General features: G+C 43.3%; 1 protein-coding gene across 1 annotated transcript in view; it reads left to right on the forward strand.

The window, feature by feature from the left end:
• The first annotated feature begins 547 nt into the window (after window positions 1-547).
• The window catches only part of LOC127001964 (zinc finger protein 91-like), a 32,031-nt gene continuing 19,410 nt past the window's right edge, over window positions 548-13,168 (forward strand). Inside the window, exon 1 of the mRNA XM_050867237.1 lies at window positions 548-1,093. The gene's annotated coding sequence lies outside the window, so the exon portion shown is untranslated. The remainder of the gene's footprint in view (window positions 1,094-13,168) is intronic.

The following is a 13,168-nucleotide window of genomic DNA, read 5'->3' on the forward strand; positions in this document are numbered from 1 at the left end:
TAACTGCTATCGGTACTGGTACCGCGAAGCATCATGATCACTCGGCACTGCGCATTGCCGTTAGGATCTTAGTGACGCTCGGTGCTCGCCCGCCTCCATGTGGTATGAGCCCTGTGTGTAGACGCCGAGTCACTGCCCCGCTGACCGTCCCCACAAGTTCCCACCATTTTGTCCTGCTTTCCGTTTCCATCACAGCTCCCGTTTCCATTATTTTATTTATTTATTGGAGTTACTGGATAATTTTTCATGTCCGATTCTTTTTCTTTTTTAGGTTGCTAATAAATATTGTTATTGTTATTAGACTATGATCGAGTACCCACTACCCATATCACCGAGATATCCACTAAGTGGTGATCTCTCTCTCTCTCTCTCTCTCTCTCTCTCTCTCCTGCTACACCTCCAATATTTAATCATCTTATATAATTCATCATGCAATTCTTTATAGCCAGAAACTCTCGCCAAGGGATTCAAACTTTTTTCGTTAATGCTTTAATTATTGGATAAATATGATCTCTCTCTCTCTCTCTCTCTCTAAAAGTTAACGAGTCATACGAATTTAACAGTGGCAAGTAAAAAGAAAACGAAGTCTTGGGTTAAAAGTTAGTGAGTCCCACGAGTCTTTAGAAAACGCTAATATATATTGTTATTGTTATTAGACTATGATCGAGTACCCACTACCCATATCACCGAGATATCCACTTACTAAGTGGTGATCTCTCTCTCTCTCTGAATGAAGTGAATATTTATTTTTTCGATAAAAAAATAGCATGTATAGTTATTATGGATGTACTCGATCATAGTCTAATAACAATAACAATATTTATTAGCAACCTAAAAAAAAAATCGGACATGAAGAATTATCAATAAATCCAATAAATAAATCCGAGCAACTGGTACCGGTACCGAGCAATCTGGTACCGGTACCGTACCGTTTAGCTGGTACCGTTAGTACCGGTACTGGTACCGGTACCTGCCCACCCCTACTACAAGCGACCGCCACAGGGGCAAGGGAGCGGCTCTGTGTTTCCTGGCTGGGCCCGGACCATCCTGGAACACTGGAATTACTGGTGACACTGGGACAGGAGGAGACGAGGTGAGAACTGGACCAGGGGAGGAGGAGGGACAGGAAGGGAAGGAGTATGAGCATGTTGACTCGTTGGCCTGGCAAAGAGTGTGGGCCGGAGATGGAGGCACCTGTCCAACATTGGAAAAGTGTGGGCAGGCTGGAACATAGTGGAGTGGGCGCAGCATAGATAATTAGCACAGGAAAGGAAATAGCATGAGGCCACAAGAAGACAGATGCGATTCGCCTTCCTGAACATGAGAGGCTGGAACGAAGGGAAGTGGAGAATTTTGTTGGAGTGAGAAAACATTGAAGTGCTCAGAGTAGGAGAAACAGGGTGGCATGACAGGGTACAGTGTCAGGAAGGTGGTTGGCTGTGTATAGGGAGAGGAAGGAAAGTAGGAGAGAAAAAGGGAGGAGGAGTGGGTGTGATAGTGAAGGAGAGGACAGGGAGAAAGATAATGGAGGTAGGCTTGTTGGAAGAAACAGAGAACAAGTTAGGGTAAAGACTCGTTTTAGGTCCGTGCCAGTATCTCATAATCTACTTTATGAAACATCAGTATCTCTTCATATATCTTTTCTACAAACCTTCAACAGTCATGGAAATGCTTTGAAAATCCAATTCAAGGACTTTTTTTTTTACTCTTGAAAATAGGGGATAATGTTTACAAAAGCGCGTCGCCTCCTCTGGCGGTGGCCGCGGAGACGCTGCAGCCGCCGCAGCCGTAAAATAGCTTGCAGAGGGTTTAGGGTCGGGGAGCATATTTAAACTACTCCAACTGAACTTTACGACCTACTAACGGGGGAGCTGCGCCCCCCTCGACCCCCCCTTCTAACCACATTTATACGTGACTTATTTCAGCGAGGAGGTATTTCTCGCAACACCGGCTGCAGTGTCGCCAGAGGAGGCGACGCGCTTTATAAACATTATCCCCTATTTTCAATAGTAAAAAAAAAGTAGTAATTGAATTGGATTTTCAAAGCATTTCCTTAACTGTTGAAGGTTTGTAGAAAAGATATATGAAGAGATACCGTACTGATGTTTCATAAGGTAGGTAATGAGATACTGGCACAGACCTAAAATGAATCTTAACCCAAGTGAGGTTACAACAAGGGAGATCTGATAACAGTTAAGGTGACAGACCTGAAGGAGGAATGGTGGGTGACTGCGGTGTATATGGGAGTGGGAGGGGCAGAAAACCGCGAGGAAAATAGGAAGCTGTACGGTGCATTAATGGAAATTAGATGCAGGGTAGGTAAAGGAAAGTGGATAGTCATGGGACACTTTAATGGACACATAGGCCTAAATAATGCACCAGTCAATAGATATCGTCACATGCTGCTAGACTTTGCAGAGACAGCTCATCTAAAAATTAAGAATTGGGAGCTTGAGGACCCAGTAACTTGGAGGGACAGAGGGGCAGCATCAGCTATAGACTATATCTTGGCAAGTGAGGCAGTGGAGAAAAGCAAATGTAGGATATGGAAGGAGGAGGAGATACATATATCAGAGCACATAATGATAGGTGTGACATGTGGAATAGGAGGGAGGAAGGAACAGAAACAGGAGATGAAGACAGAGTGGAAGACAAATTGGGTCAAGCTAAATCCCGACTGAGGAAATATAGGGATAACTTAGATGGAAAGCTATGTAGGGAAATAGAGAAGGGCAACAGGACAAGTGATCAGTGGGAAAAACAGGTAAAAGAGGTAATAACAGAGGAGGCAAAAATATCAATAGGTATAAAGAAGTACAAGGTAGGAAAAAGGAGACTGAAAGGCTGGTGGGATGAAGGTAGAGAAAGCAATAAGAGATAGAAAAAGAGAAAACAGAAAGCAAAGAAAGTTGTGGAAATTGACAGAGAAAGAAGGGGATCAGCACAGACAAGAATGGGAGACGGCATATGAGGCTTGTCGTGCTAAAGTGGTCTAACCCGCCCGACCTTAGTTTTGAGTAATAAGCGGTCAAAGTTAAGGTATTATTCTAGTGTTTGCCCATACTCACCCCTTGCAACCAAAATTGGCTAGGGGGCCATTGAGACTGGGGAATGTGGTGGTAAACATGAAATGCATTGCAAATGCATAGTTTTTGAGTTATGGGGGGGTTGAAAAATACCCTAGATGTAGGGAAATTGGTCAGTTTACGGTTTCACCCAACCAACGATTTTCTGACGTGGTTCATGTTTTTCTGGTGATAGATGTAGTGAATTGCACAATTTTGTACCTCATTTCCATCACAAATGTCTACTTTTCGAGTTATGCCTCTTTTCAAGTTATGCCTATCCCCTGCCCTAAACGATCTTGGGGACCTGTGGGAACACAGGGTTTTTGGATGGGGGAGCATGAAATCGACTAATATGCATTTCAAATGAGGTCAAGAAATCAACAGAATCACATTAGAACACCAGTGAAAAGGTATAGCCTGCATTTGTTTTGGGGGGAGCGGCGGAGGCGGCCATTGTGAGTGAAGCAGTGTTGCCAACGATCTGCTATGGGTGAGCAGTGTTGCCAATGATTTGCTACATTTAGCAAAAATAGCTGCGGCCACTAGAAGGTGAGCAGTGTTGCCAACGAAGTGCTACATAGCACAAGGGGGAGTTTTTTCTGGGGAAATCGTTATTGAAGTACCCTGGCCGAAGATTTCTAACTTTCCTTGATGTGATAGGCATAACACGAAAAGAAAACATTTGCAACGGAAATGAGGTACAAAATCATTCAACTCACTACATGTATCACCAGAAAAAGAAAAAGAACATGAGAAAATCGTTTCTTTTGCCCAGTTCAGGAAATGAAAACCACAACAACGGCGTTACCTTACGGGCCATATGTTGATGGTTTTTGTGGCGCTACTGCTGCTGCTGCCTCTCCTCCCTATAAATACAGGGAAGTTTACAGTCTGGGCACCGTACTTCTAAAGGAAGGACACCATGACTTCTTCATCATCCAGATAAAATTGATTAATAAACTCCCAGTAGTTGTCCGTACAACCAGCACACACCATGGCCATCTTTAAACTGACTGGCAAACACTAACTTACTGCTCGAATGGATCGCAGTTTCGAAACACCAAACACGGTATTTCTTTACAACTACTGCTTCACCCTACCGTCGCCCCCCCACTCCGTCCCGCGCTGGGTATTGCAATGGCCTACACCAAATGTCAAATATATTTAAACTATCCCAACCCAACTTTACATAACCTAACCTCAAACTGAGGGGGGGGGCGAAGCTCCCCTCGACCCCCCTCTTAACCAAGGGGGGCTCTTGGGGGACCCGTGAGAATTCGGGGGCTCTGGTGGGGGAGTATATTTAAATTATTCCAACTGAACTTTATGGCCTAGCTAACTGAGGGGGGCCTAACCAAGGGGGGCTTTGCCCCCCCCTGGACCCCCCCATCCCCCAACATAACGATCTTGGGGGACCCGTGAGAATTCGGGGGGTTCTGGTGTGGGAGCATATTTAAATTATTCCAACTGAACTTTACGACCTAGCTAACTGAGGGGGGCTTTGCCCCCCTCAACCCCCCTCCTTACCAAGGGGGCTCCACCCCCCCTGAACCCCCCCTCCCTCATCATCATAACGATCTTTTTAATGGAGGCCGCCCCCCTCAACCCCTCTCCTTACCAAGGCCCTGGAACCCCACCCCCTTGAAACGATATATAATCCCTTACCTTTACTGAACGGAATATATAATGCAGGCGCCTTTTTATAGGAGCAGTGATTAGCGGTATTTTTTAAGTGATTGTTTCCCCCTTTTTTTGCCTTTGAGCTGTTCCCCTTGCCGTAAAAAAATAAATGGCAATACTGCTCACCTCCCCGTGGCTGCAGGTATGTTTGCTAAATGTAGCGGATCGTTGGCAACACTGCTCACTTTCTTATGCTCGCTTCCGTAGTGGATCATTGGCAACACTGCTTACGTCACAATGGCCGCTTTCCCCGCTCCCTTCAAAACAAATGTAGGCTATGCCTTTTCGCTGGTGTTCTAATGTGATTCTGTTGATTTTTCGACTTCATTTGAAATGCATATTAGTCGATTTCATGCTCCCCCACCTAAAAACCCCGTGTTCCCACAGGTCCCAAAGATCATTTTGGGCAGGGGATAGGCATAACTTGAAAAGAGGCATAACTCGAAAAGTAAACATTTGCAACAGAAATGTGGTACAAAATCGTGCAATTCAGTACATCTATTACCAGAAAAACGTGAACCACGTCAGAAAATCGTTGGTTGGGTGAAATCGTAACTTGTCCGTGAAATTCCTTACAATTACTTAGATGTAGGGAAATTTCATATATTCCGGGATTTTTTTACAACGTACGGAAACCACGCAATTTCACTCACTCTCCATACCAAAGAGGGGTTCGAGGGAGGTGAAGCCCCCCCCGTTACAGTATTAAGGTCATAATGAAGCATCTAAATGGTAAGCAATTTACGTCATAAGAATCTTGCAACCATCATATACGACTATGTATTCACTTACTGGTAGCACGTACGAACGCTTGAAGCAGGTTTTTTACCACGTACGAACGCATGAAACAGGTTAGTGACGAAGCTTCTTCGGAGAAGGATGGGTCTGGTGAAGCCGCCGGACCATATTGGCGTCGTCAGTAATATAATAGCTAATGTTGAAGAAGGCGACGTAAGCACCTCTTTCAATGTCCCTCAGTTAGCTGTTAGGTCATAAGGTTCGGTTGAGGTACTTTAAGAGGGGGGGGTCCAGGGGGCAAGCCCCGTTAGCAGGTCGTAAAGTTCGGTTGGAGTAGTTTAAATATGCTCCCCCATCCAAATACCCCGACTTCCTGCGGGTCCCCAAAGATCGTTGGGGGAAGGGGCTGGATCTGGATCCACTACTGGTGCCGCCATCATATTATGGTTAAGGGACATGTATTTTGTTTTTTAACTATGATAAATGGAGGCGTATTATCATATTCTGAAGGCGCAGAGTCAATATCCACAATCACCTTGTATACTGGGAACACGAACCCGTGAAGCAGATTCAAAATGCGGTCAGTCAGGATTCACGTGTTCGAACAGCTCGGGCAGGAGGTTTGAGAGCCTGCACTTGCTCTAGAACCCGCAGTACTGTTTAAGGTGCGGCATTGGACGGATCACGGCTTGTGTCAGTGATAAACAATGAAGATGCACCGTATTTGGTGTGCCACGGACGCAACTAACAGGACAGAAACCTTGCGATGAGGTGACAACCTACTGGCACCGGTGCTAGAGAGAGGGCATGAGTGTGGTGTAGGCGGTTTATGTAGCCGCAGATGGCCTCCGGCGCCACGCCAGACTGGTAAGGTGACCATCGTTTGGTGGGTTCACTACGCTTCTCTCCCAAAACAAGCTTGGAGATCCAGTGAGAATGCGTGGTTTCCGTATGGGGAACACTAAATTCGTCGCAAACACTCATTTTAGTGGCGGTGTGAGGAAAAATCCTTAAATGTAAGGAATTTCCCTTGATCCAGGGAATTTTTGTCCCCCCCACACACACACAAAAAAAATACGCGATTGCGACGGATTTTGTGTCCCCCACCCAAAACCCCGCATTCCCACAGGTCCCCAAGCTTGTTTTGAGGGTGAGGGGGGGTATGGGCAAACACTAGAATTTTATAATGGTTAATTACTGATTACTACCGAATAAAGTGATGCAATGTATGTATTACTATTATACATCAAATTAAAGGTTTAGGCTAGATCTTTCATGCCATTGAGTTTTTAATAAATTTTTAATTTTTGGGGGGGTTACGGTTGAATTTTTTATTTACTACCTCCTCCCGCACTATTTTTTTTCCTCAGAAAGTCATGGTTTTAGGTTTATTTTTAAAGAGTGTATGGAATAAAAAGTGTTCTGTAAAAAAATTATATTGCTGTGCCTAATTCCTGATTTTATAAAAAAAAATTAAATCGTACTCCTGCTTTGAAGTCCGTGAGGAAACTGAGGCCGCGTGAGCGACCACAACACTCGAAGTGCACTCTGATTGGCTGAGCAGCGGGCCGGGCTAGAATGCTCCGCTCTCATTGGCCGCGTCACCCTCCTGGGTTAGAACACTTTTGCTCACGACCTAAAGTTAGTCTGCACTATATGTTGGACCACTTTAGACCTTGGTACACCCCGCAGGATGTTCGCTTTTGCCATTCCAGACATCACTACAAGATAATTGAACCTCAGGACAACAAGTTCCTGCCTCTAACTCCAAACCGCCGATTTGAGGGTTAGACCACTTTCGCACGACACTCCTCATATAGCAGTTATAGGAAGGTTCAAAAGGTGATGCAGATTTTAATTAGTAAGAAAATAGCTAATTGGGAGAGACTGCAGGCAGAGAAACTAAACAATCTACCCCGAGGAGAGAGAGAAAAAGAAGGATGGAAAAGACTGAAGAGGAACCTAGGAGGGAAAGAGGTAGATCAGAGGGTGATGCTGAAAACAGAGGGCAAGGAAACTGGAACAGAGGAAGAAATAAGATCAGTAATAGAAGAGTACTGGAGTAAAGTAATCAAGATAGATACAGGGGATAGAGGAACAGAGAACATGGTGATCTACAGCGACATAAAGAAAATGGAGGAAGTAGGAATAGAAATGGGGGAGGTAGAGCGAGCACTGAAAATGTTGAAGAATGGGAAGGCGGCAGGAACAGATGACATCATCGAAGAATTCCTTAAGTATGGAGGAGATGCAGTCAGGAAGGTTATTTTCAATATCTGCATGGAGGTTTTGGAGGAAGGGGAGGTACCACATGACTGGAAAAAGAGCAGGGTAACTTTGATACATAAAGTAGGGGGAAAGGATAAAGCAGACGTAGGAAATTATAGACCATATTTTATCATGAACACCATGGCAAAGGTGTTTGGAATAGTAATAGATGAAAAGCTAAAGGCCTGGATAAAGATGCAAAAGGTGCTAGAAGAGGAGCAGAGTGGATTTAGCAGAAGAGGGCTAGAAAATATATTTATCTTAAAAGAGATTATTGAAAAGAACAGGCTACAGAGGATGGAGTTATACCTAGTATTTAATGATCTTGAAAAGGCATATGACACAGTGAACAGAGAAAAGCTCATTAGGCTGCTAGAACATGTAGGTGTAGATGAAAAGATAGTAAATATAATACAGAGTCTGTATGAGGGAAATGAGGTGCAGTTCACGTCAGGAGAAGTCACTACTGGGTGGTTAGAAAATAATGTAGGAGTCAGGCAAGGCTGTGTGATATCCCCAACACTTTTCAATATGTACCTCGAGGAGCTGATATTGAGAATTAGGAAAGCCGGGAAAGGAGCAGAGATAGGAGGAGAGAGGTTAGGGTGCCTGGCCCACGCTGATGATGTAGTGCTGATGGCGGAGAGGAAGGAGGGGATCCTGCACATAGCCCACACATATGGGAGGAAGTGGGACCTGAAATTTAGTTAAAGGAAATATAAGGTTATGGAGTTTAGCAGTGGAGGCAGTAATCAATGGGTACTAGGAAACAATGTGCTGGAGGTAGTTGATAGATATGTGTACCTAGGAATGGAAGTTAGTGAGGAAGGCATAGGAGGGGAAAAACAGAGAAAGGTGAATGAAGGGAAGGCAAGGAGGATGTCAGGGATGATAATAGATGGAGGCAATAGAGTAGTAAATAAATATGACGTAGGGCGAAGTCTGTGGAAAGGAGGAGCTGTACCATATTGCCTCTATGGATCAGAAATAATGCACTACAGAGAAGGGAACATTGAACAGCTGGAAAAGGTTCAAAACACGGTAGGCAGGTGGGGATTAGGAGCCCCTAGGAGCACAGCGGTAGAGGCCGTCAGTAGGGATATGGGCTGGAGCACGTTCAAGGAAAGAATTGTAAAGGGTAAGTTGGGCTTCCTAAAGAAAATTGAAAAGAGTAGCAAGGAAAGATGGGCAAAGAAAATAATACAAGAAAGTGGTAACAAGTCAACCTGGGGAAAAGAGTTAGAGAGATGGAAAAGGAGAGAACACCTGAGGAAGGAGTGGAATGAGATGGAGATTAGGGATGTGAAGAAGGCAGTTGAAAGGAACGGACAAGTCAAATGGCAGGAAGGAATGAGAGGCAAGTCGATGCTAAGCTGGTACAGTAGGAAACAGAAACCAGAGGGAGTACACTGGCATGTAGGAAACTGGGGGAGCAAGCTATTATTTAAAGCAAGAACAGGAACCCTGGAAGTAAACGACTAAACAGCAGGAACAGGGACGGGGGAAACCAGAACTGTAGCTGTAGGACAGGGGAGAAAGAAACAGTGGAACACCGAATAGTAGAATGAAGCAACTATGAGAGTCAGAGAGTGGAGTTAGTAGCAGGAGTAGTGACAGTAATAGGCAGAGAGGAGTGGCTAGGATATTAGAGGGGCGATCTGCACGGTGTTGGGGCTATATGGAGACAAAAAGGAAACAGAGAGAAGAATGGTAAAGCTGGCAAAAGTGTTCCTCGTGCAGTGCTAGGAAAAAAGTGCACAAATGCTTGAATAAGTGAAAATAAGTGACTTTATTGCAGTTAAGAAAGTTACGTAATACTGAAAAGGAAAGTGTGTGAATAAGAAGAAAAGAGGAACGATAGGAGGAGGACCTAAGAAGCAATACAAAGCATTAAAGGTCAAAAGAAGAAGAAGAAGACTAAGCCTTGATACCTTCCTCCTTTAACCTGGTAGCAGTGGGGATCATGTTTCTAAATGGTCCCTCTAAGCGAGAAAAATGAGAGAAAATCATCCCTCACACAAACCATTTCATAATATATATAAACACATTTGTGATCAGATTATGTATCATCTATTTTTGGGGGTTTATATCATGGCACAAATTTGGCCTGCCATTGCTACATGGTAAAGCCACAAATTTGGCACGTTGCTGCTACCGGGTTAAGGTGTCCATGCAGCCTTTCTTCCTGCCTTCCTTTAGCCATGTAAACTTTCGGGGAGGATTGAAGAGAGAGCAGCCTACTAATTCCCAGACACTGACTGCTTATTTCTGGGCAAAGTGTGATGCTTTTTATTATAGTCTGGCAGCCAAACCCCATATCTGTGCTGGACGTGGCTTTGGAGTTTAAAGATTTTTTTATTGTTGATTATTGATGTTTAGTACATGTATAATGAGAATCTGCCAGGTGACATCTTGTCACCCTTGAGCATTTTGACTTAGGAGGCCAAATCCAAGATAGCCACTGACGAATAATACAAATCATGTTTTTTGTTATATCTTTGTAACTAGACAAGTTAGAAACACGAATGAACTGTCTTTTTGTATGTTTTCAAGTGCGAGGAATCCAATGAAACCATGATTAATTAATAAAATGCAAAGAAATCATAACTATAATACAAACATATGTAGCAACTTTATGATGCATCCAAATGTAGATTTATACTTAATGTACACAATATGTAAAGGAAAAAGAATTTTGAATGATGGTGTCTTCTACGCATTCACTTCAATAATGCCTAAAAATGCTTCTTTTGAGTAGTTTTCGGAAAAAAATACTCAAAAAAACTATTGATCATAGAGCAATAATATTCCATAGAGATATGTAGCATAATGAGATATGTATTTTGTGGCGTATAACGTGCACCGGCATATAACGCACACCCAAAACTTTAAGATAACAATTTTGGAAAAAAAGTTCTTAAAATGCTCAGAAATATATACGGGTTAAAGAACATTGACGATGTACAGTTTTCCGAAATTTATATATTTTTGGTGTCATCTGTACTGCTTGAATTGACAAGTGTCCTTGAGTAAAGTAATGAAAATGGCGGCCGGGCTGGTGCTGTGAGAAATACATCCCCGTATATACTGATGATGCACAGCTTCTGAGATCATAATAATCATATTATTCCCACCATCACTCGTAGGTTATGACAGACAACTAGGCAAGACACAATTCACACGGTTCTGGTGACACACGGCATGCAACTGTTTGTTGTTTGGATGTGGTTGTGTGGTTTTCAAAGAATGCAAATGGTGGCCGGGCTGGTATTGCGAGAAATATCTCCTCGTACATACTGATTATGTACAGCTTCTAAGATCATAATTAGCATATTATTCCCACCATCACTCATAGGTTATGACAGACAACTAGGCAAGACACAATTCACGGGGTTCTGGTGACACACAGCATGCAGCTGTTCGTTGTATGGGTGTGGTTGTGTGGTTTTCAAACAAAGCAAATGGCGGCCGGGCTGGTATTGCGCGAAATAACTCCTCGTAAAAGACTCATGATGTACAGTTTCTGATATCATATTTGCCCCCATTATTTTCACTAATATTAATGATTGATAATGAACACATGGATTTTTTTTCCAATATGATTTTTGATGTAGCTTGTACTGCTCCTTAGTCATACAATCTAGGCCCCTGGACGAAGAAGCGGAAAAGCGGGATAACAAGGTATGGGCGATCCTGCACCGATTTCATTTTTGTATAGTAGTTATTTGATTGCCCTGTATTCCGTGGTAACATATTATAAGACAGCTATGGACTATGAAGGATCATAAACAATAATAAGGGTAAGTTTGCAGTTGTTATTGGATAAAATGAAAAACAGACCCTTAAAAACACCCCAAAGAAGAAAAAAAATCATTAAAAATTTGTACATTCGGTGTATAAGGCGCAGGGCTAAACTTTCAGGTATTTTTTATGTTAAAAAGGTGCGCACTATACGCCACTAAATATGGTATATACGGTGTGAAAGTTTCATTGAGATAATCTTATAAACAAATAACCATGCATCACCTCCCTTAATGGTACTTGTATAACAACTACAAATGTCTCAGTACTGGTGCCGTACAGTGCCTGCCCCGGCCACATTGCTCCATGGTCTCGGCATTGTCGGTAATTACACCATAATCAGGTAGAAACGGCAAAAGTAATACAAACACACTCAATGTTGTTTGAACATACACTCGGTGCTGACATAGCATGTTGGAATTAGGTAACGTTGCTTAGCGATGTAAAGTCGGACATAAAGGCATTTGCTGAACAAAAAATTACCGTATTTGACGGCTTATAAGACACATGGGCTTATAAGTCGTATTCCCGACCGTCTTGGAGACATGCCCAACATTCTAGACCTTTTCTTTACCTCTAATCCTTCTACTTACTCTGTCAAACTGTTCTCTCTGTTGGGCTCCTCCGATCATAACCTTATTTCTGTATCCTGTCCTATCGCTCCTGTACATCCTCTGGACCCACCGAAGAGGCGATGCTTCTGGCATTTTGCTTCAGCTTGGTGGGACGATCTGAGGATGTACTTTTCCGATTTCCCGTGGAATGAATACAGCTTCCAGAAGAGATACCCCTCTGTGCGTGCTCAACGCATCACAGAGTCTCTGGAATGGAGGCATACATTCCACGTACTTTCTCTACTCCTCATGCTAAAAAGCCTTGGTTTAATCATGCTTGTTCTCGTGCTATTAAAGATAGAGAGGCAGCTCACAAAAGGTTCCAGAGCCTTCGAACTCCCGCTAACTTTGATCTTTACATTTCAGCCCGAAATCGTGCCAAATCTATTCTCCGACTTACCAAAACTTCTTTCATTAATAGAAAATGTCAACACCTTGCTTCTTCTAATTCTTCCCGTGACTTCTGGCATCTAGGCAAAAATATCTCCTCCAATTTCACTTCTTCCTCTTATCCTCCTCTCCTTAACCCTGATGGCAGCACTGCCGTCTCATCTGTCTCTAAAGCTGAACTCTTCGCTCAAACTTTCTGTAAGAACTCCACTCTGGATGATTCTGGGCATATTCCTCCTACTCATCCCCCCTCTGACTCCTTTATGCCTGTTATTAAGATTCTTCCAAATGATGTTTTCTGTGCCCTCTCTGGCCTCAACTCTCAGAAGGCTTATGGACTTGATGGAGTGCCTCCTATTGTCTTTAAAAACTGTGCTTCTGTGCTGACACCCTGCCTGGTCAAACTCTTTCGTCTCTGCCTATCAACATCTATCTTTCCTTCCTGCTGGAAGTATGCCTTTGTACAGCCTGTGCCTAAGAAGGGTGACCGTTCCAATCCCTCAAACTACCGCCCTATAGCTTTACTTTCCTGTCTATCTAAAGCTTTTGAATCAATCCTTAACCGGAAGATTCAAAAGCACCTTTCCACCTCTAACCTTCTATCTGATC

This window comes from Eriocheir sinensis, chromosome 22 (assembly GCF_024679095.1).
Source record: "Eriocheir sinensis breed Jianghai 21 chromosome 22, ASM2467909v1, whole genome shotgun sequence".
NCBI lineage: Eukaryota > Metazoa > Arthropoda > Malacostraca > Decapoda > Varunidae > Eriocheir > Eriocheir sinensis.